Here is a 24,389-nt window from a genome sequence, read left to right as displayed (position 1 = left end):
CCTTGGCAGACTTTGGTGACTCCCCAGTTTTCAGGTTTGCCCAATCCAGGGGTTTTTGACCCTCGTGGGACTTCCCCCTCGGTGGCTACTGGATGGCATCTGTCAGTCCCAGGGGTCATCCTCATGTACGTGCAGGTTTGGGAGTCTGTTGATGAATTTTGAATAGGGCTCTGGGAGCGGTCGATTTGGAGATATTCAGCCCAAAAGTTGGTCCCCGGCGTTGATTAACTCAGGCCAGGGCTTCTAGCCCTTGATCAGTGACGTTTAGAGATTTCCCGGTTGTTACATTGTCTTCTATTGAGTTCTTCTGTTGGTTGATCTGCAGTTTTCTTAGGTGTTAATTGCTGCCTGTGACTGTGTTACACATTCAATCACTGATTCACTCACTCTTTCAGGGGCCAGCCTGATACAGGGAAGGGCAGTTTGATTCCTGCCCTTATTAACATTGTTACAATGTATAACTTACTTATGAAACTAAACACATTTAGTTGAAAGTTGAAAGGTGAGGAGTATAAAATATAAGCTACGAAAGTAATGCCATGGCACACAAATAGATAAAAATACCAAAATACTAGGGGAGATACAAAATGCACACCTACACATTTCAAAACACAATTCCTTATCTTAAAGTGAAAGAAAGAGGAAGGAAGAAAAGGTAGAAGAGGAAAAACATATCCAAGGAGGGGAGAGCAATTGTAGGCAAGAGGAAAAGGGGCTTTCTGCTACAATGCTATCCTACTGTAGAGTTTTTTACTCTGGAGCAAAACATATATAGAAGCTGATGCAGCTGGCTGGAGCATAAGGGTGCTTCAGTGAGAAGAATGCCAGCTGGCTAGTCCCACAGTGGAGCACCCTCATGCCCCAGCCAGCCCCTCCACAGCATGTTGACCCAGGCTGGAGCAGCCCCAGGCTGGCAGGGCAAGCCCCTGGGCCCACTGCCAGCTGGGGCTGCTCCAACCCAGCTCAACCTGCTGCGGTCCCAGGCACACGTGTAAATGCTGCACCCAGGAGAAATAAACTCTGGCACCAGCTGAACCTGAATTTATTGCTGCATGATAATAGCACATGTAGATACACCTGCTAATTACTTAGGAGAAGGGGAGGGGGGAAAACAGGCCTTAGTCATTTTGTATTGGACAACCAAAATTAACGGGTACTTGTGTGCCTTAGTTCCCTATCTATAAACCAGGACTAGTACTGCTTCATCACCTGACACATGTATTGTGAAGATTAATTAATGTTTGCAAAGCACTCAGATATTACAGGAATAAGCACCAGAGAAAAGCCCAGGAGGAAATGAATGATTCTTTATAACTGATTGGCATAATGTACAATAAATAACCCATGGGACACGCATTGAACAATAAAGAGAAAACCCAATATTGGAGAGCTTCTGTTTAAGGGAGCACTGTCATTCTGTGCAATGAAATAAACCCTGGGTATTGCAAACGGTGTGTAATCATGACATTAAAGATTGTATTCTTATGTATATATACCAAAGGGATAAAATCAGGTTGTACAGGCAACTGTAATTAGGAATTTCCTAAATTTGTAGTGTTTGCAATCCAAATAAGTCTCACTTACTGTATATCTTTTTAATGTTTATATTACCCTTATGGTGGATTGAAGTTTTCCACTGAAACTTTTTTTTCATTGGAAAACTGCTTTTCCTTTTTTTCCTGAAAGCTACTGTCTTGGGGAAAAATACATTTATTTGGAAAATTAAAATAATTATAAGTTTTCATAGATTCATAGATTGTTAGAGGCTGAAAGAGACCTTGCAGATCATTGGGTCCAGCCCCCTCACTCTGTAAGGTTTGACCTAGAAACTACTATGAAAGCCTAAGCAAAAGTGAATGTTGTGTGTCGAATGCCCATCTGCAATGATAAGGGGCAGACAGTCTTAGATAGAGGAAGTTGAAAACAAAAACCAGAATCAGAGGTACTGGAGCAAAGAGCTCATTAAAATACTAAAAATCACACCCCGAGGCGGGGAAGATATATGCTAATGGAACATATATGTACGTTAATGAGATACATAGCTAAAACACAGGTATAGAGACATGCTCAGTAAAGAACTCCTTGCGTCACTCCTTTATAACCAATTAGCAAACAAGGATGCTTATGAAGATTCAACCTCTGGTATATAAGGGGCTCAGTATTGAATGTGCGTGTGCTTGTCTTGGGAGATTATTCCGCTTGCACCTTTTATTGCTAGCAATAAATCATTTTTATATTTTCACCCCTGGTATCTTTATTGGCCTTTGCATACCGGGCACGAACCCAGACTTGGGCTGGGGCCTAACAGTTTTTGGCACCCCAGATGGGACTGCCGTAGATAAGCTTTGCCCGGACTAACTGACGACCGGTTTATCTGCTGCTTCTTATCAAAAGTCGAGCGCGCCCCGGGATTTCTTTTCCCGGTGAGACTTTTGTTTCAGGAGAAGCTGGATCGCTGAGGCGGCAGTAACCTAATGGTGCAACGCCATAGAGTGAAAGTATCAGTAACAGGCACCTGGGCGAGAGGGTAGAAAGGGCATAAGGCCTACCGTCAGTACGTCTGCCTGGGATTATCTCTGTAAGTATTCTGTCTGGCCCGAGTCCAAGACCAGTGATTTTTCCCCTGTGAGGACAAGGACTAAAAACAGATCCCTGGATCCCAGGTAAGTCGGACGGTCAGAACCAGGAAGGCAGTCCTGAAATGGGTACTATTAACAGTAAGGTTAGCAAATGTACCCCCCTCTCTTGTGTATTGAGACATTGGGCAGAGTTTGGTGAGGATGCTATGACTAAGAAGAAAGCTAAATTCTTCTGTGAAACTGCATGGCCACGCTATCAGCTAGATGATAAAGAATATTGGCCTCGGGAGGGAAGTGTTAATTATAATACCGTCTTACAATTGATTTTGTTCTGCCGGCAGAATGGTAAATGGGAGGAATTGATGTATGCGCAAGCGTTTATGTCTCTTTGTAGAGATAAAAAAGTTTTGGAGGAATGTGGATTGGGGGAGGGGGTTGGGATCTGTGAGATGGCTGTGGCTCGACCAGCTGCAAATCCTGTCCTGGACTGTCCGGAGCCGGAGGCTCTTCCCCTTGTGTTGCCTTTACCTTATCCTCTTCCTCCTCCTCCTCCTCCTCCTGATTCATCTGATTCCTCGTTGGCATCTGCTCTTCCTGCTTGTTCCCCCCCTGAGGCAGAAGTTGTAAATACTCCCCGACATAGGGATCTGGAACAGCACCAACCATGGCCGTCAGGTGTTTGGCAATCTCCAAACTCCCCGACTTCTCCTGATATAAGCCCGGGAGGAGGATGGAGAGTACAGTTAGAAGCAGACTCCGGGGTTAAGGGAAAATATCACAGGGAATCTGATTCTGGCCGTGGGAAGGGAAATGGGGTATTTCCCCTAAGAGAACAAGTGGTACCCGGGCCTCTCGAAGATGACGGTGAGCCAACCTACCGTCGAACCTTTGTGCACATTCCTTTTAATACCTCAGATTTGTATAATTGGAAGAACAATAACCCCAGCTTGAGAGAGAATCCTGAAAAGGTACAGAACCAGTTTAAAACAATTTTCAAAACCCATAACCCAACTTGGGCAGATGTTCAGTCTCTTCTAGATATCTTGTTGACACCAGAGGAAAGGAGAATGGTAGTGAACAAAGCTCGTAAGTACGTGGAAAAGGAAATTATTGCAGGGAACCTGCAAGGAAATAGAGATGATCATGTCCCCATCCAGGAGCCAGATTGGAAACCAGACCAAGATATGACCTCCATCCGTGCCTATCGAGAATATATCCTCCGAGGATTGAGAGATGCTGTGAAAAAACCTCAAAATCTCAGTAAGGTGTATGAGATTCGACAGGAGGCTAATGAGACCCCGAGTGCTTTTTTGGAAAGAATTTACAATACTTTCAGACAATATACTCGTGAGGATCTGGAGGATGCATCGAACGCTCGCATGGTAAATATGATCTTTATGGCTCAGAGTGCACCAGACATTAGAAAGAAGTTGCAGAAGGCAGACGGAGCAACAGGTATGCCTATTTCCCAACTAGTAGACATTGCTTACCAAGTATTTACTAACCGAGAAAGTGTTCAGGAAAAGAAACAGGACAAGAAAAAGGAGAGAAAGATGAAAATGCAGGCAGCCCTAGTGGCAGCTGCAATCACGAGAAAACCTAGAGATGAGGGATCAACTAGGGGACAGAGATGAATTGGTAGATTTTCTCGTAGATACAGGTGCTGCCCATTACTTGCTTTTAACAGCCACCACTGAAACAAGCTGCCTGGAAGGAACAATTTGCCTCCTTAATTTTCTGGGTCAACAAGGGTATCGCGTTTCCAGGAAAAAGATGCAGCCCATATCCCAGAAGGTCACATATTTGGGATTTGAATTACAGCCTGGTCAGAGAGCCCTGTTGCCTGAAAGAAAAGAAGCTATATGCCAGCTGGCACCCCCAATAACAAAGAAACAACTACGAGGATTTTTAGGTACAGTAGGTTTTTGCAGGATTTGGATTCCAAATTTTGGAGTTATTGCAAAACCTCTATATGAGGCAACACACGGAGATGAAAAGGTACTCGAATGGACTGAAGAGTGTGAGCAAGCATTCTGCCAGTTAAAGCAGGCTCTCATTGAAGCACTCGCCTTAGGACTACCGGACATGAGTAAGCCTTTTTCCCTTTTTGTGCATGACCGAGGTGGGGTAGCCGTGGGAGTCTTAACACAGAAATTGGGTAGCTGGCAACGACCAGTGGCATATTTTTCAAAAAAATTAGACTTTGTGTCATGTGGATGGCCTGCTTGTCTCCGGGCTGTTGCTGCTACCTGTCTGCTAATACAAGAAGCTGAAAAATTAACCCTAGGCCATGAAATGATTGTATATATTCCTCATGCGGTACTTACAGTCTTGGAACAGAAAGGAGGGAACTGGTTAACTCCGGGACGAATGGCTCGATATCAGGCCATCCTCCTAGATAAGCCTGAAATAAAATTAGCCATTTCTCACAATGTAAATCCAGCAACACTGTTGCCATCTATGGGTGACACACCAGATCTTGTGCATGACTGTTTGCAAACATTGGAAACTGTTTATTCTTCAAGACCAAATTTGAGAGACAGACCTCTTGAAAAAGCTGACCTGGAGTTTTACACTGATGGCAGCTCGAGTATAGAGAATGGAATTCGAAAATCCGGATACGCTATCGTGATTGCACAGAATGTGATAGAAGCAGGACCTTTAAACCCATCTGTTTCAGCTCAAAAGGCTGAACTCATTGCTATGACTCGGGCTTTGCAATTGGCGGCCAACAAAACTGTCAATATTTATACTGACTCTAAATATGTTTTCCTTGTTTTACATGCTCACGGAGCACTATGGAAAGAGCGAGGTCTACTTGATTCAAAAGGAACAGGCATTAAACATAGCAAGCAGATAAAAGCCCTCCTTAAGGCAGTCTGGGAACCAAAAGAAGTAGCGATAATGCACTGCAAAGCTTATCAAAAGAAAAATGATGATTCATCCACAAAAGGTAATCAATTTGCTGACGCTACAGCAAAGAAAGCAGCTAAAAAACCTCAGACAGACTTGCTGCCCGAAGTAAGTAATCTGTTACCTCTCCTCCCAGACTTATACCAGCCTGTGACACCACAGTATGGGGAAAGAGACAAACAATTGATAAGAGAGTTTCAAGCAAAGAAGGGGGAGCACGGATGGCTAGTAGCAAAGGATGGCCGCATTATCATCCCAGCTGCCTGGGTTCATGTGGTAGTGAAGAGAGCTCATCATGGCACCCACTATGGACCCAGGGCCCTGATAAGGTGGATCAGTCACTATGTAACTGGAGTGGGATTAAGAGAGGCTGCCAAGAAGGTATCAGAGACATGTGAGGTCTGCCAGAGAAATAACCCAAAAGGAGGGAGAAAAGAAACTTCAGGACATCAGAGAATAGGCAATGGGCCAGGAGAAGAATGGCAGGTGGATTTTACTGAGCTACCCCGGCAACAGGGGATGAGATATCTCCTTGTCTTTGTGGACACTTTCTCTAATTGGGTTGAGTGCTTCCCATGTCGGACTGCCCAAGCCCGAGAGGTGGTCAAGGCACTCCTACGGGAAATTATACCTCGCTTCGGACTTCCAAAAGGAATAGGGTCAGACAATGGCCCACATTTCATTGCACAAATTACTCAAAAGGTTTCTGAGTTCCTGGGAATCAGCTGGCATTTACACACCCCTTGGAGACCCCAGTCCAGTGGAAAAGTGGAACGTATGAATCAGACCTTAAAAAGACACCTTGCAAAGATTTGCCAAGAAGCTCGACTCAAATGGCCAGAGGCCCTGCCCTTGGCCCTGTTGCGAGTAAGGGTCGCACCACATTCTAAATTGGGATTAAGCCCATTTGAGATAATGTATGGTAAGCCTTACCCTCTGAGTCTGCCCATGGGTACTGAACAACAGTTACATGTTTTAGGAGAGGGAATGATTAGAGAATATGTATGGTCTTTGGTTTCTGTTTTGTCTTCCATTCATCAGCAGGTACGGGACGTGCTGCAGACACAGAACCAGTCTCCTACCCCGGAAAATAGATTATTACCTGGAAGTTACGCTCTTTTGAAAGATTGGAACGAGGAACCACTTCGAGCCAGATGGAAGGGCCCGTATAGAGTACTTTTAACGACCCCAACGGCAGCAAAGCTCGAAGGAATCAAGACTTGGATACATTCCCGTCACCTAAAGCCGGTGGCTGAACCAGAACAAGAAGAAACTCCTGCAAACTCTGGGACCAGAGGCAGAGAACAGTGGAAGGTGGAGCCAATAAGGGACTTAAAATTCCTATTCAAAAGAAAGGAACTTTGAATAATTTGTCAATCTTTGATCAAGTTTTACAAGCCTTATTATGAAATTGTTCAAGGTTTTAGTGTGGGGATATATATAAGTGGGGGACTATTGTAAAAGAGAAAAGCAAAGACATGTTTTCTGTACGGGTTCAGGCAACAGCTAATGCTTCTGAATGTTTCTTAATAGTGAATTGTACCAGTAATTGCTTTAAATTGAACCAAGGTAGAAAAATCTTCTGTAATAAGACCAGTCAAATTGAATGGAGCAATCATAATTAATAATAATTATAAATGCTCCAGATGAAGGAAATGTAAGGTTTGACCTAGAAACTACTATGCAAAGCCTAAGCAAAAGTGAATGTTGTGTGTCGAATGCCCATCTGCAATGATAAGGGGCAGACAGTCTTAGATACAGGAAGCTTGAAAACAAAAAACAGAATCAGAGGTACTGGAGCAAAGAGCTCATTAAAATACTAAAAATCACACCCTGAGGCGGGGAAGATATATGCTAATGGAACATATATGTATGTTAATGAGATACATAGCTAAAACACAGGTATAGAGACATGCTCAGTAAAGAACTCCTTGCGTCACTCCTTTATAACCAATTAGCAAACAAGGATGCTTATGAAGATTCAACCTCTGGTATATAAGGGGCTCAGTATTGAATGTGCGTGTGCTTGTCTTGGGAGATTATTCTGCTTGCACCTTTTATTGCTAGCAATAAATCATTTTTATACTTTCACCCCTGGTATCTTTATTGGCCTTTGCATACCGGGCACGAACCCAGACTTGGGCTGGGGCCTAACAACTCTAGGCAGGAATACAACTGGAGTTAGGTGACCCCAGTGAGGTGACTGTGTAGTCTTCTCTTGAAAACCTCCAGGGTAGGTGACTGCACCACCTCTGGACACCCTGACCATGAAAGAGTTTTTCCTGGTATTAAGCCTGAAGTGGCCTTCCAGGAGTTTGTACCCATTGGTCCTGGTCTTCACCGGGGATGCCCGAGTGAACAGTTGTTCACTGAGCTCCTGATGCACTTCTCTGATATAGCAGTAAGCTGCTATCAAGTCCTCTCTTCACCTTCTCTTCTTTAGGCTAAAGAGGCCCAGGTCTCTCAGCTTTTCCTGGTATGGTTTGCTTTGCAAGTCCCTGATCATATGGGTGGCTCTTTCATGGACCCTCTCAAGTTTTGCCATGTCCTTACTGAACTGTGGCACCCAGAACTGGATGCAGTACTCCAACTGTGTTCTCACCAGTGCTGAGTACAGCGGGAGTATCACTTCCTTAAATGTACATGAGATACATTGATTGATGCATGCCAGTGTGCTGTTTGCCCTGCTGACCACCTCACACTGACAGATCTAATTCATACTATGGTTGATCATTACCCCTAGGTCCCTTTCGGCCGTGGTGCAAGTCAAGCTGTCACCACTGAGCCTGTATGTATGTTGAGCATTGTTTGCTCCCACATGGAGCACCTTACACTTGGGAGCATTAAACTTCACCTGGTTCTGGTCTACCCAGCTCTCGAGTCTGTCAAGATCCACCTGTATCTGCAACCTATCTACTGAGGTGACTACACTGCCCCATAACTTAGTGTTGTCTGTGAACTTGGCCAGTGAGCTTTTCACTCTCCCATCCACTCTTGGATGGAGTCCATCCAGTCCTGCTGACTTAAAAATGTCTAGCTCTTCTAATTGGTATTGGACCCAGTCAGCATCCACAGTGGGGAGGCTGTCAGTCCCAGCATGTCCCCTATGAGCCTTATCTCATTTGACTTTCCCCTTGGTCCAGTGAAATACCGAAGCAAAGTGGGCATTTAGGAGTTCAGTGTTTCCTGAATGTTGGTTACCAGCTGTCCCAAGGTGTTAAGCAGGGATCCCACACTTCCATTTGTTTTTCTTTGGCTGCCTACATACCTAAAGAAAGACTTCTTATTGTTCTTGAGTCCTGTAGCTAACCTAAACTCCATTGCCACCTTGGCTTTCCTAATCATTTCCCTACAAGTGCTGGTCACTGTTGTATAGTCCTCCTTGAGGACCATCCTTAGATTCCACTGTGTGTACACATCTTTTTTCTTTTTTAAGAGGACTGCAATGTCCCTATTAAGCCAGGAGGGCTTTCATAGATTCATAGATTCATAGATGTTAGGGTCGGAAGGGACCTCAATAGATCATCAAGTCCGACCCCCTGCATAAGCAGGAAAGAGTGCTGGGTCTAGATGACCCCAGCTAGATACTCGTCTAACCTCCTCTTGAAGACCCCCAGGGTAGGGGAGAGCACCACCTCCCTTGGGAGCCCGTTCCAGACCTTGGCCACTCGAACTGTGAAGAAGTTCTTCCTTATGTCCAGTCTAAATCTGCTCTCTACTAGCTTGTGGCCATTGTTTCTTGTAACCCCCGGGGGCGCCTTGGTGAATAAATCCCCACCAATTCCCTTCTGTGCCCCCATGATGAACTTATAGGCGGCTACAAGGTCGCCTCTCAACCTTCTCTTGCGGAGGCTGAAAAGGTCCAGTTTCTCTCGTCTCTCCTCGTAGGGCTTGGTCTGCAGGCCCTTGACCATACGAGTTGCCCTTTGCTGTACCCTCTCCAGGTTATCCGCATCCTTCTTGAAGTGTGGTGCCCAGAATTGCACGCAGTACTCCAACTGCGGTCTGACCAACACCCTATAGAGGGGAAGTATCACCTCCCTGGACCTATTTGTCATGCATCTGCTGATGCACGATAAAGTGCCATTGGCTTTTCTGATGGCTTCGTCACACTGCCGACTCATGTTCATCTTGGAGTCCGCTAAGACTCCAAGATCCCTTTCCACCTCTGTGCCACCCAGCAGGTCATTCCCTAGGCTGTAGGTGTGCTGGACATTTTTCCTCCCTAGGTGCAGCACTTTGCATTTCTCCTTGTTGAACTGCATCCTGTTGTTTTCTGCCCACTTGTGCAACCTATCCAGGTCTGCCTGCAGCTGTTCCCTGCCCTCCGGCGTGTCCACTTCTCCCCATAGCTTTGTGTCATCTGCAAACTTGGACAGAGTACATTTCACTCCCACGTCCAAGTCGCTGATGAAGACATTAAAGAGTATCGGTCCAAGGACCGAACCCTGCGGGACCCCACTGCCCACACCCTTCCAGGTCGAGACCGATCCATCTACCACGACTCTTTGGGTGCGACCCTCTAGCCAATTCGCCACCCACCGGACTGTGAAGTCATCCACATCGCAGCCTCTTAACTTGTTCACCAGTATGGGGTGGGATACCGCATCGAAGGCCTTCCTGAAGTCTAAGTATACGACATCCACCCCTCCTCCTGTGTCCAGGCGTTTCGTAACCTGGTCATAGAAAGAGACTAGGTTGGTCAGGCATGATCTGCCCGCCACAAACCCATGCTGGTTTCCCCTCAGCATAATTTGTCCTGCCGGGCTCTCACAAATGTGAGCCTTGATAATTTTTTCAAATACTTTACCAAGGATGGAGGTGAGACTGACCGGCCTATAGTTGCCCGGGTCCTCCTTCCTCCCCTTTTTGAAAATGGGGACCATGTTAGCCCTTTTCCAGTCCTCCGGGACTTGGCCCATGCGCCACGAGCATTCGAATATTCCCGCCAGTGGCTCTGCAATGACGTAGGCCAGTGCCTTCAGCACCCTCGGATGGAGCCCATCCGGGCCTGCCGACTTAAAGGCATCCAGTTCTTCCAAGTGACTCTGCACCGTCTCAGGATCTACGCATGGAAGTCTGGCGCCTTGCTGCTGCCTCTCTACAACCCCAGTGAGAGACTTGTCGTGCCCCTCGCTTAGGAACACTGAGGCAAAGAACTCGTCGAGGAGTTCAGCCTTGTCCCCCGTGTCTGTCACCAATTGTTTCTGCCCATTTAGCAGCGGTCCTATTCCTCCCTGGGCCTTCCTTTTACTCCCAATATATCTAAAAAACAATTTCTTGTTGTCCTTTACTTGGGTTGCCATCCTCAGCTCCATGGTAGCTTTGGCCCGCCTAACTGCCTCCCTACAAGCACGAGCAGAGGAGGTATATTCATCTTTAGTGATCTCACCCTGTTTCCTCTTTTTATGTGCTCCCCTTTTGGCCCTTAGGCTGCCCTGGATTTCTCTGGTCAGCCATGGAAGCTTCCTGGCCCCTTTTCCTCTTTTGCCTCGCTCAGGGATCGTCTTGCTTTGTGCCCAAAGGATCGTTTCCTTTAGGCACAGCCACCCTTCTTGGGCACCCATCCCATCAAAACTCCTACTCTGCAGTGCTTCCTTGACTAATCGCCTGAGTGCAATGAGATCAGCTTTCCTAAACTCTAGCACTTTCACCCTACTAGTTACCTTACCCACTCGCCGTCTTATGTTGAATTCTATTATAAGGTGATCACTTGCCAGCCCTTCTGCTGCCTTTCCTCTTTGCAGGAATGGTTTTCTTTTGTGCTTTGAGGATTGTATCCTTGAGCAACAACCACTCTTCATGCACCCCATTTGCCTTGCCTTCCTGAGCCTGCATTGCCTCACCTACTAATGCTCTGAGCCTGTCAAAGTCAGCATTTTTGAAGTCCAGGGCTTCAATCCTGCTGGTTGATTTGTCAATCTTGTGGCAGATGGTGAACCTGATAATTTCATGGTCGCTGTCACCCAGGTTACCCTCAATGTTCAAACCAGATCATCTCCCTCGGCCAAGATCAAGTCTAGAAGAGCGTTACCTCTGGTTGGCCCATGCACTTCTTGGGTCAGTAGTTGTTGATATAGTCTTCATGGGGCCTGATGGTGCATACCTCCTCCTCAAGCTCCCGCACTCAGCCCTCCAGGGACTCCACTAAGGAGCAAATCCTACAAGTGGGGGTGCTCCTGTGCTTGGGTGTCAGCAGCTGCTGCTGTACCAGGCAGCCCCCACAGTCCAGGGCCAGGGATGCAGGCTATGTCTGGGTGGAGGTCTCGGTGTGGAGAAGCTGAAGCTGATTGGCACGGCAGGTCACTGCGATGGCTATGAGGTACTTCTTGTACTTACCTGGTCTCGGCAGCACCTGCTTTTTAGGCCTCTGGGCTCAGGCCGCTTGCTCAGACCAGCCCTCTGGGTGCCTTCTGTGTGTTCCTCTATGCAAACTGCCACACCTTAGTTGGTGCCTGTTTGCACACTCTGTTCATGTGGCTCTGGTTGTGGGGCTCCCTGGGTGGCTCAGCTAAGTAGGGACCAGGGGGAGGGGAAGGGCTTCCTCTCCCTGACTCCACTACGATAGTGCATCCCACCCGGCATGGTCTCACACGCATGCATGCACACATGCATGCACACACCCACACACACACACACACACTCCCTCAGGACCCTATGAGTGTCCCTGCGCTCACCTCCCCTCCTTGACCCAGCTCTTACCTCTTGGCTTTTAACTGGGAGGGTCCAGGTCTGGGTCTTTAGCTCCCAGGGCACAATGGGTGTGAATCCCTGTGTGAACAATGGGCATGAATCCATGTGTCTCCCCCAGGGAGGAGGCTCAAGATTTTGTAAATTTTCAGCTGAAAAAAATGTAAAACATTTTCAGCTGAAAAAAATTACAAAAATGGTACAATCTTCAGTTTAGTCATTTCCCTTTTTTCATAATCTATTTTTCATTGAAATTGATTGGGAAAACATTCCGATTAGATCTGATCTCTTTACTAAAACATTCATAAGACTACAAGTATAGAATCCTATATTCATAGAGATATGGTAGTACTTGCACAAACATCTTGGAGTTTTAAATAACTATCATGATAAGGATCCAGGATCTATGCCAATTAAAATAAGTAGAGCTCTACTGACTTAATTAAAGCATTGTCAGTTATTAGCACCTAAACATCTGGCCACAGGTCATTAAACCGAGTGCATAGAAATATTGTATTTGATATATGTCAATTAGTTTAGTATTTTAATAACTTAGTTAATTTTGTTTATTCACTGTGATCTGATTTCATAAAAAAGATAAATTTCAGAAAGTCAGCTTATGAAATATAATAAAGGAATAGACTGCCAGCCAAATTGCCATAAAGAGCCATGGCTTACAAGTTTGGCTTTTTCTAAGCTGATATAGATCAGTATAATACAACGCTTAGAACCAGGTTCTGTTTACCCTTTCTGGGAGAAAAGCAGGTAAACATTTTCCTCATTACTTGGGTGTCCGTAAAGTGAAGATGAGTATAATTATCAAAGACAGATGAGTATAATTGTCAAAGACAGGGAAAAAACAGATTCATGTCTGTGTCTCTGTTACATGCTGACAGGGAATTATAACTTCTAGACATCAAGAAGCAGGTAAATGTCCATAAAAGTTTATTGATTATTCACTAGTGAATACTGTGTGTTCCCTTCTGTGTATTATCCACAGAAACATGATTCTGCACTGGCCTCTATGTTCAGGTCCATTATATTTTAGTTGAGGCAGTATCTGTAGCATTAAAGGTCCCCGGTCAATCCAGAATATCAAGCTAGTTATGATATCCCCTTACACGGGAGATCCTCTGTGGTCATATGTTTGCATTCCTGTTTAGTCTGTGATATGCCTAAATGGTACAATCTAGTCTTGTTAAAGGTGATATCAGAAATAAATGTAACTCTAGGCATGACACTACATGCGCCCTCACCTGAATAATGGGATCCTGGGGTACCCGGTAGCCAGGAGCCCTGCCCAGCCCCCCTGGGAAGCTGCTGCAGTGGCCCCGAGCGGAGAGAGTGGAGAACCTCCCCTTACAATCAAGCACCCTCAGAGACAATTCTCAAACTATTTACAGGATTTAATTATTTACAACATAACATATAATCATTAAATAAGCATATGGATATACCAACTACTAAACCATCAAGAACTTATTTACACAGTCTCTCACTTGCACACGGTGTACTGGGGATCCCGTGTGCACTGCCCCTGGCGGGGTATCTCAGGGAGCACAATTGTCTGTGTCCCTGCACGTGGTCTGTGGATACTCCCCGGCACTGGGGTCTATCTCCGTGCTTCTGGGGTCTCCAGGCAGCAAGCAGTGACTCCTCTGCAGTTCCTGCAAGACAGTGTTCCCCTGCCTTTGCCCCGCTTCCCTGGTCCTGCTGTGAGCAGTGTCTAGGCTGCAGGCTGTAGCAACCCTCCTGCCCCACACAGCCTCACAGCCCCGGCAAATGCAGCCCCTCCCTGGGCTTTGCCTGTCCCTGGGGCCCCGCACCCCTCAGGGAAACTAGGGCAGACTCCGGCAGTCCCCACCCCAGCTCTGCTGTGCTCATCCAGCCACACCGGCTGCAGTCAGGTCTCTCCAGGCTTGGATTTTCCACGCAAGCAGTCCTAGACTGATCCTGCCGCTGTAGCTTCTTCACTGCTGCTCCTGTAGGCCTCTCTCAGGGGCTCTCTAAGGGACCACTGTGCTGAGACTCTGAATCTGGTCTCCAGCCTGTCCCTCAGCCCCCTCTCTCTCTCTTGTTCCCCCCCCCCCCCGTGGGGAAAAAAAAACTGCTCCCCCTTTTATCCAAGCCTCTCAGCCAATCCCAGCTCAGGGCCCTTCCCAGGCTTTTGCTAAGGGCTCTATATCAAAACTCTGCTGAGGTTACATTACCCCTCCCACTTCCAACAGGGCTGCTTCCAAAACAGCTTCACTTGCCCTCAGAGCCTACAGTGTCCCCACGGGGACAAACTCTGTCTCTCTGCCAGGCAGCCCTTCCCCTTCTGTTCAGGTGGGTCCATTTTTAAAGGCTGCTACATAATAATAACCATGTTTGGGTAATACAATGATAGACTTGAAATTCCTGTTAGTCTTGCATACAATCTAGTAATCAACAACAAATAAAGGAGGCTTTTAGAATGATTCTGAGAAATAAGTTTCAGCAATGACTGTCTCACTTTCAAAATTAGCATTAATGAATCCTGATATATCTAGAGAGAAAATAAAGAGACAGATTCTCAACTGGTGTAAATCATTGTTGAACTATTGACTTTAGGTCAATTTCTATCAGCTAAATTGCTGGTCTCCCATGTACAATATGAACACTGCCACCAATCTTCCTCATCTTAAAACACACGCACACATATATATGTTGGTCTAATAAAAGATATCAAATTCACCCAAGGAACCTTGTCTGCACACATATACATACACTCAAAACATTTCTCTTTATTCTCCAACTTCAAGCATACATTATCCAGGAGGTAACACAAGAGAATTTCAGATCTTTTCTTTTTTTTTTCAAAATTTCAATTTGAAAAGCAGTTAGAAAATAGAGATTGATGACAGTCACCAACCTGAGCAGCACAAATGTCTAATTCATACTAATCTTTGTGAATGGTAATGCTGTATTTTGCTGCTTTATTCAAGTTACCCCTTTGGATATAATAAGGAGCTGTCTTCTAGCCATAGAAATAGCTGTTTGAGAAGCTTGATAGTAAAACAAGGTACACAGGATGATAAAAGTTTGATTTAGAGAACTGCAACTATAGCTTATGCTTAAAATAGGCAGTCTGATTGTTGCAAAAATTTTAAAGGTAGTCTGGAGAATGTGAGGTTTGTGTAAAGAGGGTAACCCTCATTGATCTGAAGACCTGAAAAGGACCTGCCTTAATGAGCATAAATAATCTACTTGATGTGACAGATGTCATGACCCAAAGGTCTGATTTTTTTTGTGTGTGCTTCGGCACTAAGAATTATCCCCGTGGGTATACAGCTTCGTTGCACGGAGGAGTTCTGCTGCGCAGAGAACCCGCGTGCAGGGAAGTGTTCCCGCCACTTTGCAGCGATCTTTGCAGGGTGCATTTCCTTTGCAGCACAGAAATGCATGGTGCAAAGGTTTCCCGCTCGTCGTATGCAAATTCGTGCCCCGCAATTGGCTAGTTCTAAATTATTCACACGTGGCGGCTAGCGATTGGCCTGCTAGCCGTATAAGAGGCTTGAGCAGTTTCCGCCCAAGCCGAAGAGGACTCCGCATCCATCTCGTGGGGACTCTGGGTGTGCGCAGCAGGGTAATAGAAACCCTGTGTGTCGCTCAGAGGGGTTTGGCAGCCTGATCCACCGCCCACCGCTTCCTGTCTTCGAACGGAGTCTACTATAAGACGTAACAACGAGTTTTATGCACGCTTGTCCTGGACATCCGGAGTTTGTCTGCGTGGAGCCTAGCAACCTCCACGTGATTGTTCGTGTTTTGTCTGCGTGGAGCCTTGCAACCTCTACGTGTGTTCGTGTTTTTTGTTGTAACCGCAACTCAAGCAAGTTCTCAGCCTACACCACGACCATCTCGGTGTAAGTAAAATAATCTTAAAATCAACCGTTACGTGTCTGTGCCTAATTCTAGCTCGGCGCCCGCCCTCTGCGACCCGGCCTGCCCAGGCTGCTGGCCACAGCCCACGTGCAGAGCGATGAAAGTGACCCAGGGTCAGACCTGGCGCGCACAACAGAAACATGGGGGGAGGTCCTCAGCTGACACATGGCCATGTCACTCCTTTGGCTGCAGCAGGATTGTGCTGATACACACACAACAATAGGATTCTAATGATTATTTTGTTCTTTACTATAGAAGAGTGAGTGCTTTGGATCAGTAGTACAGGCTGCAGTAGTAATTAGGGCTGTGAGAAGCTTCAATCCCTGTTTTGATTCAGTGGAGATTTGGCCCAATTTGGTGGCCAAATCTCTGAATCTAAATCGAATCAAGGGACCCCTTAATCTTTCCGAATTGAATCGGAACCCACCAAATCAATTTGGAGAGATTCAGAAAGATTCCATGATTCAGACATAGACACAGCTTTAAATGTTTTTCTACATACTTCTAGGTAGCAGGTAGCTCATGAATGCTGTTATGCTGGGGTGGATGGAGCATTTTACAGGAGCATGGCGGGGCTCCCCAGTGTGCTCAGCAGCAAACCTGGAAGTGGACCAGAAGCATTTCTGGGTCTGCTGGGGAGTACACCACACCCTTCGGCTCAGCAACCAGTGCCTCCTGGGTCTGGGGGGGGCACCCGGGGTCCCCCCACAGCTGACCGCTGAGCCAGGAGGGCACAGGTAGATCCCCCAACATGCTTCCTGGCAGACCTGGAAGTGGACCAGAAGTACTTCTGGTTCAATTTTGGGTTTGCCACCAAGCATGTGCTCCGGGGGGAGGCATGCACCTGTGGGAATTGAATTGAATCAGGGACAGTGATCTGAATCAACGAATCAAATCACTGTCCCCAATTCGGGCTGACTCCAAATTGAATAGGGCCTGCTTTGCACACTCCTAGTAGCAATATTATCCTTACAAAAACAATAGAAAAAGAGATGCTAGAGACACCAGCATTTGGGACTCCTGGGATTTCTGTTGGTATTGTAGTATCTTGAGACAGTCAGTTCATTAATGTTTTTTACATCTGAGGCATGCACACATGCAAGTATAAAAGGTTACAATAAAACCTTCTGAAGCACTTCTTCTGGTTGTTTGGTTCACATTTGTAACAAAGTAATTAGAGAATTCAAATTTAGATTAATAGTAAATATACATTATATGAAGAAGAAAAGTTGAGCTTGACTGGAAGTTTATATTCCTGTTCAATATACTGTTGAATGAGAAGTACAATTTGCAGACTCTCTGTGGTGTAATAAGTACTACACAATTGTTCACCTTTCTGAGCTTAAACCTTTTATTCATTTTTAAATAGGCTCTCAAAACTTATTTCTATTTGATGGTGTATGACCCATACCTATTATCTATCATATTAACTGGCATAAAATGCTCATTTCTAAAGAAAAAAAGTAATCACTGACACACTAACAGCTCCCTAGGATGTGATTCTTCATAAGCAATCATGCTTACTCCCATTTCATGAAGGATCATTATACATTTTTTTAAATGTCCTGAGAATGCTCCCTGCTCAGAACAAAACTATGATTACAGTTGTGTGTGTGGTCATGTGTGACAATGAAATGCTAAGAAAAAACTTAGAAAAGGACAAGCAAAAAAAAAAAATTTTTGTGTAGGCTGTTAAGATTTTCAATCTTCTGAACTATAGTCTGATTGCTAAACCTCTGTCACCAATTGTGCTCATTTCGCTTGGACTTCAGTGCACAGAAAATATCTGTTTCAAGAACAACCTTCTTATCTGGGTCCTGATCTAAGCCACTAAAACAGGGGTGGGCAAAATATGGTCCACAGGCTGGATCTGGCCCACCAAACGATCTTGTCTGGCTTGCAGCTGGTCCTCTGGAAGAGAACTGTATCTGGCCTGCAGCTGCTCTGTTTTTTGGCACCTTCCACCCTTTTCCTTCCCCATGCCAGCCAGCTGCAGCAGCAGCAGCCATTCCTGTCCCCATACTGGTCTACCTTGTCCTGCCCCATATCCCCCAGTGTACACTCCAAGGCACAGGGCACTGAGCTCCTGGACAGGATTTTGCCCAGCAAGGCTGTCTGTGTGCAGCTCCAACCCTGCAGCTGTTCACAGACCAGACAGTCTGGCCCCCAGCAAGTCAAAGATCAAGTAAGATTCTCCTTACTGGCTGGGAGGGGGTGTAGAGGGAAGAGGACCACGAGCCATGGGTTATTCAGGCTCTGCTGAGCCAGGGCCTGGTAGGGGTGTGGGTACTGCTAATGCAGTGCTGTGCTATGTTCCCACATGCTGCCTTGGACTGCACCACTTGGGCACAGTTGGAGTGGCTGGAGCAGCTCCTGCCTGACCCCAGCATGGCACCTGCCTAACCCCAAGTCCCCAGCACATGTCTGAGTCGGGTAGGAGCCATTCCAGCTACACCTACATGGCCCAAAGCAGTGCACAAGAACACAGCACGGCACTGGCCTGGCCCAGCCATGTGCTGGGGACTCAGGCAGGGGAGGGGTTGCAGGAAGAAGCAGGAAACACAGCATGGCATCACCCTGGCTGGGCCCAGATAACCCACAGCTCCCAGACACCTTCTCCTTGCACCCCATTCCCCGCTCTGAGTCCTTAGCATATGGCTGGGCTTGGCTGGGCCGGTGCTACACTGTGTTCCTGTGTGCTACCTCAGGCCACATGAGTGCAGCTGCTTTGGCTTCTGCCTGGCCCGGCTGTGTGCCAGAGACTTAGAGCGGGGTTGGGGATGAAGGGAGAAAGGGTCTGGGAATCATGGGTTATCTGGATGCAATTGGGCTGGTGCCACTCTGTGTTCCTCCCTTCTCCCTGCACCACCCCTCCACCCTGAGTCCCCAGCATGTGGCTGGGTTAGGCAGGAGCCTCTCCAACTTCACCTATGTGACCTGAGGCAGTACCATCCCAGCTGAGCTTCATGCCAGGTACTTGGGGCAGAGGAATGGTTTCAGGAAGAAGGGAGGAACAATGGTTAGGTCCCCCTAACCTTTGAACCATAGTTCAGTTAACCTAGGGGTGGGCAGAACTTTGGGGTGGAGGACTACTTAGGGAGTTTTGGTGAGCTGCTGCAGGGGGTGGGTGGGGGGAGGGTTGCTGACAAAGCCCACAACAGCTCACCAAAACTCCCTAAGTGGCCCTCTGGCCCAAATAATTGCCGTCCCCTGCACTAAAGGCTAATACCTGAGAATTTTCTGCTCTTTCCCCCCCTCCCCATTTCCTGCGTAAACATGCCTGGAAATATGAACTTGATCACTTGAATATATTCCTTAAGTATTGGATGCTGTTTTAAGGAATACAGTGAGAGCTGGGAAGCCTAACAATAAAATTAGGGACTGGACCTAATTATGAGTATGGAATGGGAACCAGTAATTCTTTTGTGGCATTCAGAAGAATATAAAACAATATGCTTGACTCTGTTTTGCAGCTACAGAGGTAGTTGCCATATTGGCTAAGCACATTTGTATCTGTCTTCAGTTCCACCATGTAATGCAATTCTATCATGACGTCAGTGAAGTGTGGCCACATTGTCATCTGTGTAAACTGAAATCAAATATTACAGTTTTATGACATTTTCCATGTTACTTCCATTTGACAAATGGCTTCTCCACCCCTATTTGCTTTGTCAAAGTCATTCATAAAAAATACTTAAAAAAAACAAACCAAAACAGGATCAAGCCGGAGACATATAGCAGGATCCAGCTGGGTGAAGAGGATTATCCTGAGGGATTTAGGCTGTCTTTATAGAGTATGAAGATCTACCACGACATTTTTTTTTTCTTTTTATGTCTTTACAACATAAGAGCCAGGTAAGTACAATTTGTTTAATGTACTTGCTTTATTTAACAAGGAAACTGAGGATGCAGGTTGTTCAGTTTTTATTCTGATTATTAGTTGTTTAATAAAATAAGTAATAAAACATATGACTCGTTTATGTATTATAGTGTAGCTTTTTAAGAGCAATGGTATTAAACTTTAGTTTTGAGAATTCAGATATATCAGCCTTGGCCAAGTTGAATGAATAAGCATATATGCTTCCAGGAAATACAAAGTACGAGGCCATGTCATAGTTGGATTTTGTATGCTTCCACATACAGAGTATAGAGAGTACCACATACAGTTCTCTAAGGCATTTCATTTTTAATAGAAAGTTTAGATGTATTTCCACTGACTGAAGGTATTTCAAGAACTGAAAACCCCATTTGATTTTTCTGAAGCAGATACTTCAAAAATGATTGAGATAATTCAGATCAAATACACTCAGAAAAGCACAGTTAAGTGAAACTTGTCTTCTTGCTTCTTACATGAAAGATACACGATGAAAAAATATTTTTTTAAAGATTTTACATTTATATTTAAACATCTTCCTGCCCTGGGCATCTATTGCATTATAACTTTAGGTAATACAGAATATTTGTCGTCAGTTTACATCATGGAACGTTTATCTTGATTGAATTTTCTCTATCAAAACAGTGTGCAATGACAACAAAAGCAAATATATAACACAAGCTGATAACATTGACATTTTAAAACAAAGAAATAACTTAAAATTCAGTTTCTCTTATGGGGTACAGTTGATCAGTGTGATTTTGTTATCTTGATTTTATTTTCTAGCAGGCAGAGTGAATCTAAGGCTTATGGTGAGGTATGGTGCTATTAAACAGATCAATATACTGAAATTACATTGCTACAGACATCTAGTTCAAAAATGTAACACATCAATTTCAACTGAATTAGTGCTCAGGAACAGATTAACTATATCTAGCTATCTATTTACCTTTCTATGTATTCAACAACAAGAAATGTTGTTCTCAAGAGAAGTACATCATGGATAAATTACTCCTGGATTAAATTGTATCTCTTGTAAGACTTTCTGAAGTGGTGGTTGAAACCTTTTGAATTTATTTTATATTATAGCTCAAGTTTTGGTGGTTTTCTTTTAGAGTATCATTTAAGAGAGAAAGTCTAAATGAGCTTTAGAGCTCACTTTCTTACTATTACTTTCTCTCTCACTAGCTTCCTATTATCATATCTATTATCACTAGCTTCTATTATCATATCTGTAAATCATAAATGTCATGAAAATAGTGAGGGCCCCGGTCCCATCAGGGCCCACCCCACATGCAGATCCGGAGGCACATGCCCCCCATGCCCTCCCAGGGTGTGCACAGCTGTGGGAGTCGTGCCCCCCCGCCCCCAATGACTCAGTCCTGCACCCTGTCCCAGATGGGCTGATCCTGTCCTATCTCCAGCCCTACTCCCTCTCCCCACAAAAAATGTACCAGCTGGACCCAGCTGCTTTCCACATGGCCGGGCTGCGCTCCTGGCCACCTGCATGCTGTGCTGCAGCTTCATGTATGCATGCAGAGTTCCACGTACCCCCTATGACCCTTTAAAGTACCCCTAGGGGTATGCATACCCCTGGTTACCCACCGCTGTGATACAGCATTATTATGATTGTGTCCTGGTTTCTTGTGGAAATGACCATGGTGCGAAAACAAGATATTCAGGCTTTCCCTCGTAATATTTAGAAGTTTGTAACAATATCAAGGTCTGCTCTGTTGTCAATACACTGTTGCACTGTACACCTGCACTGTATATATGGGGATGCAGAACTGATGCATGTTATCTGCTGACAATGAAAACACACTTAGGATAGCTTTTGCTATGTTCACTCCTCAGAGTTAGTTCTGCTCTGTGACAGCTCAAGAGGTTCCAGAATTAATGCTGTCCCAAGGACATGAAGCGATACTTCCTCTCAGAAAATGTCTCATTATCAAAAACGTGGGTGGGATCAGTGAGATTGGATGCTGGACAAACTCATGGAGTCCTCTGCATGATGAGCTAACAACACTGATGACAGGACTGGCTAGGGGAGCTGCTCAGAAGGAGCAGATATTTGTGACTTAGGACAACCAGTCCCTGGAACTAGTGCAGGGACTGGTGAGGGGCTCATAGATGGTCTAGGGTTGGGTTTCCATAGCATGCATCCCTCTGGTCCATGACAGAGTCATACAAGTCCTTTCTGGACAAGGTGGTTACCACTGTGGAGTCATGCAAGTCCTTCCTGGAAAGCAGGGCTGCTGCTGTGAATGAGTATATCCACAACATGACAGCAAGGCAGCAGGCACCTGTAGCCAACTACCCTTCTGCACATAATCAGCGGCAATGGTACCAGCCTCATACAACTTTGGGCTACCAGAGAGACCAGTTCCTTCCTGCCCATCCTCTCCCACCCTTCTCCGGCAAGCAACCATTACCAGATGGTTTGTGGGAGCAAAGAGAGTCTGGTCAAGTGTGCCATGTATACACTTCTCCACACTCAAGCTGCTCTGGCCAGTCAAAGCCTCCTGATGTGGCTGGATGCCAATTAGGGAATGAAGGTCTGAGTGGCAGATCTGCCAAAATGCCATGGCAGGGTGGTCCTTTCCTTCCCTGGTCAATGGAGAATGTCACCAACCTCCTAGGTGCCTGCACCCCAGCAAGAGGAGGCAGCACCACAAAAAGATACATGAACTTTGATGATGAGACAGGCAGACTGTCCGTGGCACTATTTGACCCCATCCAGCTCCCTAGCAGTGCAGAGTTTAATCAAGCTATGGAGATGCAGCCATCAGGCTCCTTAGAACCATCCAGTTCTGACTGGAGGGAATTCTTCCACACCAAAGTACCTTTAAAAGCCTTTCCATCCATGAGTAAGGTACTTGGGTGTAGATAAGGGACTTGGGTGCCCCCCACACTGTCCCACAGAACATTTAGTGTAAATACACATTTAGTACATTTTGCACAGTTTATCTGAAGAAGTTTACACAGCTATGAAATTTGTCCCTTGTGTACTTCCTCTCCTAGTCTCATCTTAACTCATGCACAACCAAAGCAAACCCTAAGGTTGCTCTACCACCAACTGACAGCTGCTCAGAAGCACCTTTCTGGGGTCCAGCTGGCCAGTGTATGTCTTCACGAACCAGGGAAGCAACAGGTAGACTTGTAGTGGTCAATGAGAGAACAGTCAGCCCACCCAAATTCATAGTGAGAGCACCAAGTGCAATCTTCCCCAACTCCATCATCTCTAGGAAACAGGAGTTCCTGAATACATGGGCATTGTGTACTTGGTCTAACAACACAACATTGATATTAATGAAGCAGCCCTGGTGATCCACCTCTTATGTTTGGTGTAAACGTAGTGAGGGGGGCATAAAATGGGTATGTGGGTCCCATCAATAGCCCCCCCCCCCGAGTTTGGGAACCCCACCTGTTCAAACCTAGTGATTTGATGACCTCCTGTGGGTCCCTGAGCTGGATGAACCAAGGCTTCAGCTCAAGCATGGCACTGTACAATAAATTCATGACTGTCATCACCATTATCCACCCCTTACCAAACTGGTTGACAGTGGAATGGAGGCTGTCAGTGTTCACCAACTTCTAAATCATCAACTCCAACTCCAAATCAGCATCTCTCAATGAATGTGGGGTGCTGAAGCCCAAAGTCCTGGCACTGTGGCAGGAGGGTCAGCTCAGTACAAAGGTCCATGACTATGCCATAGAATATCCTAAAGTTCGGCCACTACTGCTCATCATCGCAGGTTCCAAGCATAAGCTAGACCCACTAGTTTGAGCTCACCAGTAGTGCTCAACAGTGAGGAGGTAGTATCCTATACAGGGCCCAGAGCACCCTGGCTTGCATAGCATTGTGTTGTGTCTCCTGAAAGTGATACCCATGGCAATATCATGGTCTTCAAGCGGCATCTCACCAGGCCCAAGAGCTCATGCTATTGAAGTGCAGAGTGCCTGTGGATTAGAGTGGTCAGGGCAAGGATTTATGCAGTTCTACCACTCACTATCTCCAAGAAGTCCCTAGAGATCTGATGCCAGCTAGAATGGTTGGTCAAAGAGGGATTGGAATTCATGTCTTTACCTCACCTTTTGTGTACACTCAAGTGTTTTCAGCCATTAATGGAAATATGAGAAAAAGTCGCTTCAACATAGCATGCTTGGAGGCCTGCTTACTAGCCTTCTAGCAGCAGAGTGTAAGCTGTGCATGTAGCATGTGTAGTAAACATTACTAAATGACTGGTCAGAACACTAACTTCAATATTACATAACATGCTGCAGATTACAGTACTATGCATCCCTAGAGATGGGATGCATAGTAAGCATCCCATGAGACAAGACTCTTAGTTTGTTCCATCAGTGGATGGCACCCCAGGTCTGGGAACAGTATTTAATACTTCATGACTGTTTTAGAGTCAGTAGAGGAC

This window comes from Alligator mississippiensis, chromosome 1 (genome assembly GCF_030867095.1).
Source record: "Alligator mississippiensis isolate rAllMis1 chromosome 1, rAllMis1, whole genome shotgun sequence".
Taxonomy (NCBI): domain Eukaryota; kingdom Metazoa; phylum Chordata; order Crocodylia; family Alligatoridae; genus Alligator; species Alligator mississippiensis.
The sequence above is the reverse complement of the archived record's forward strand: the minus strand, read 5'-3'. Positions refer to the sequence as shown.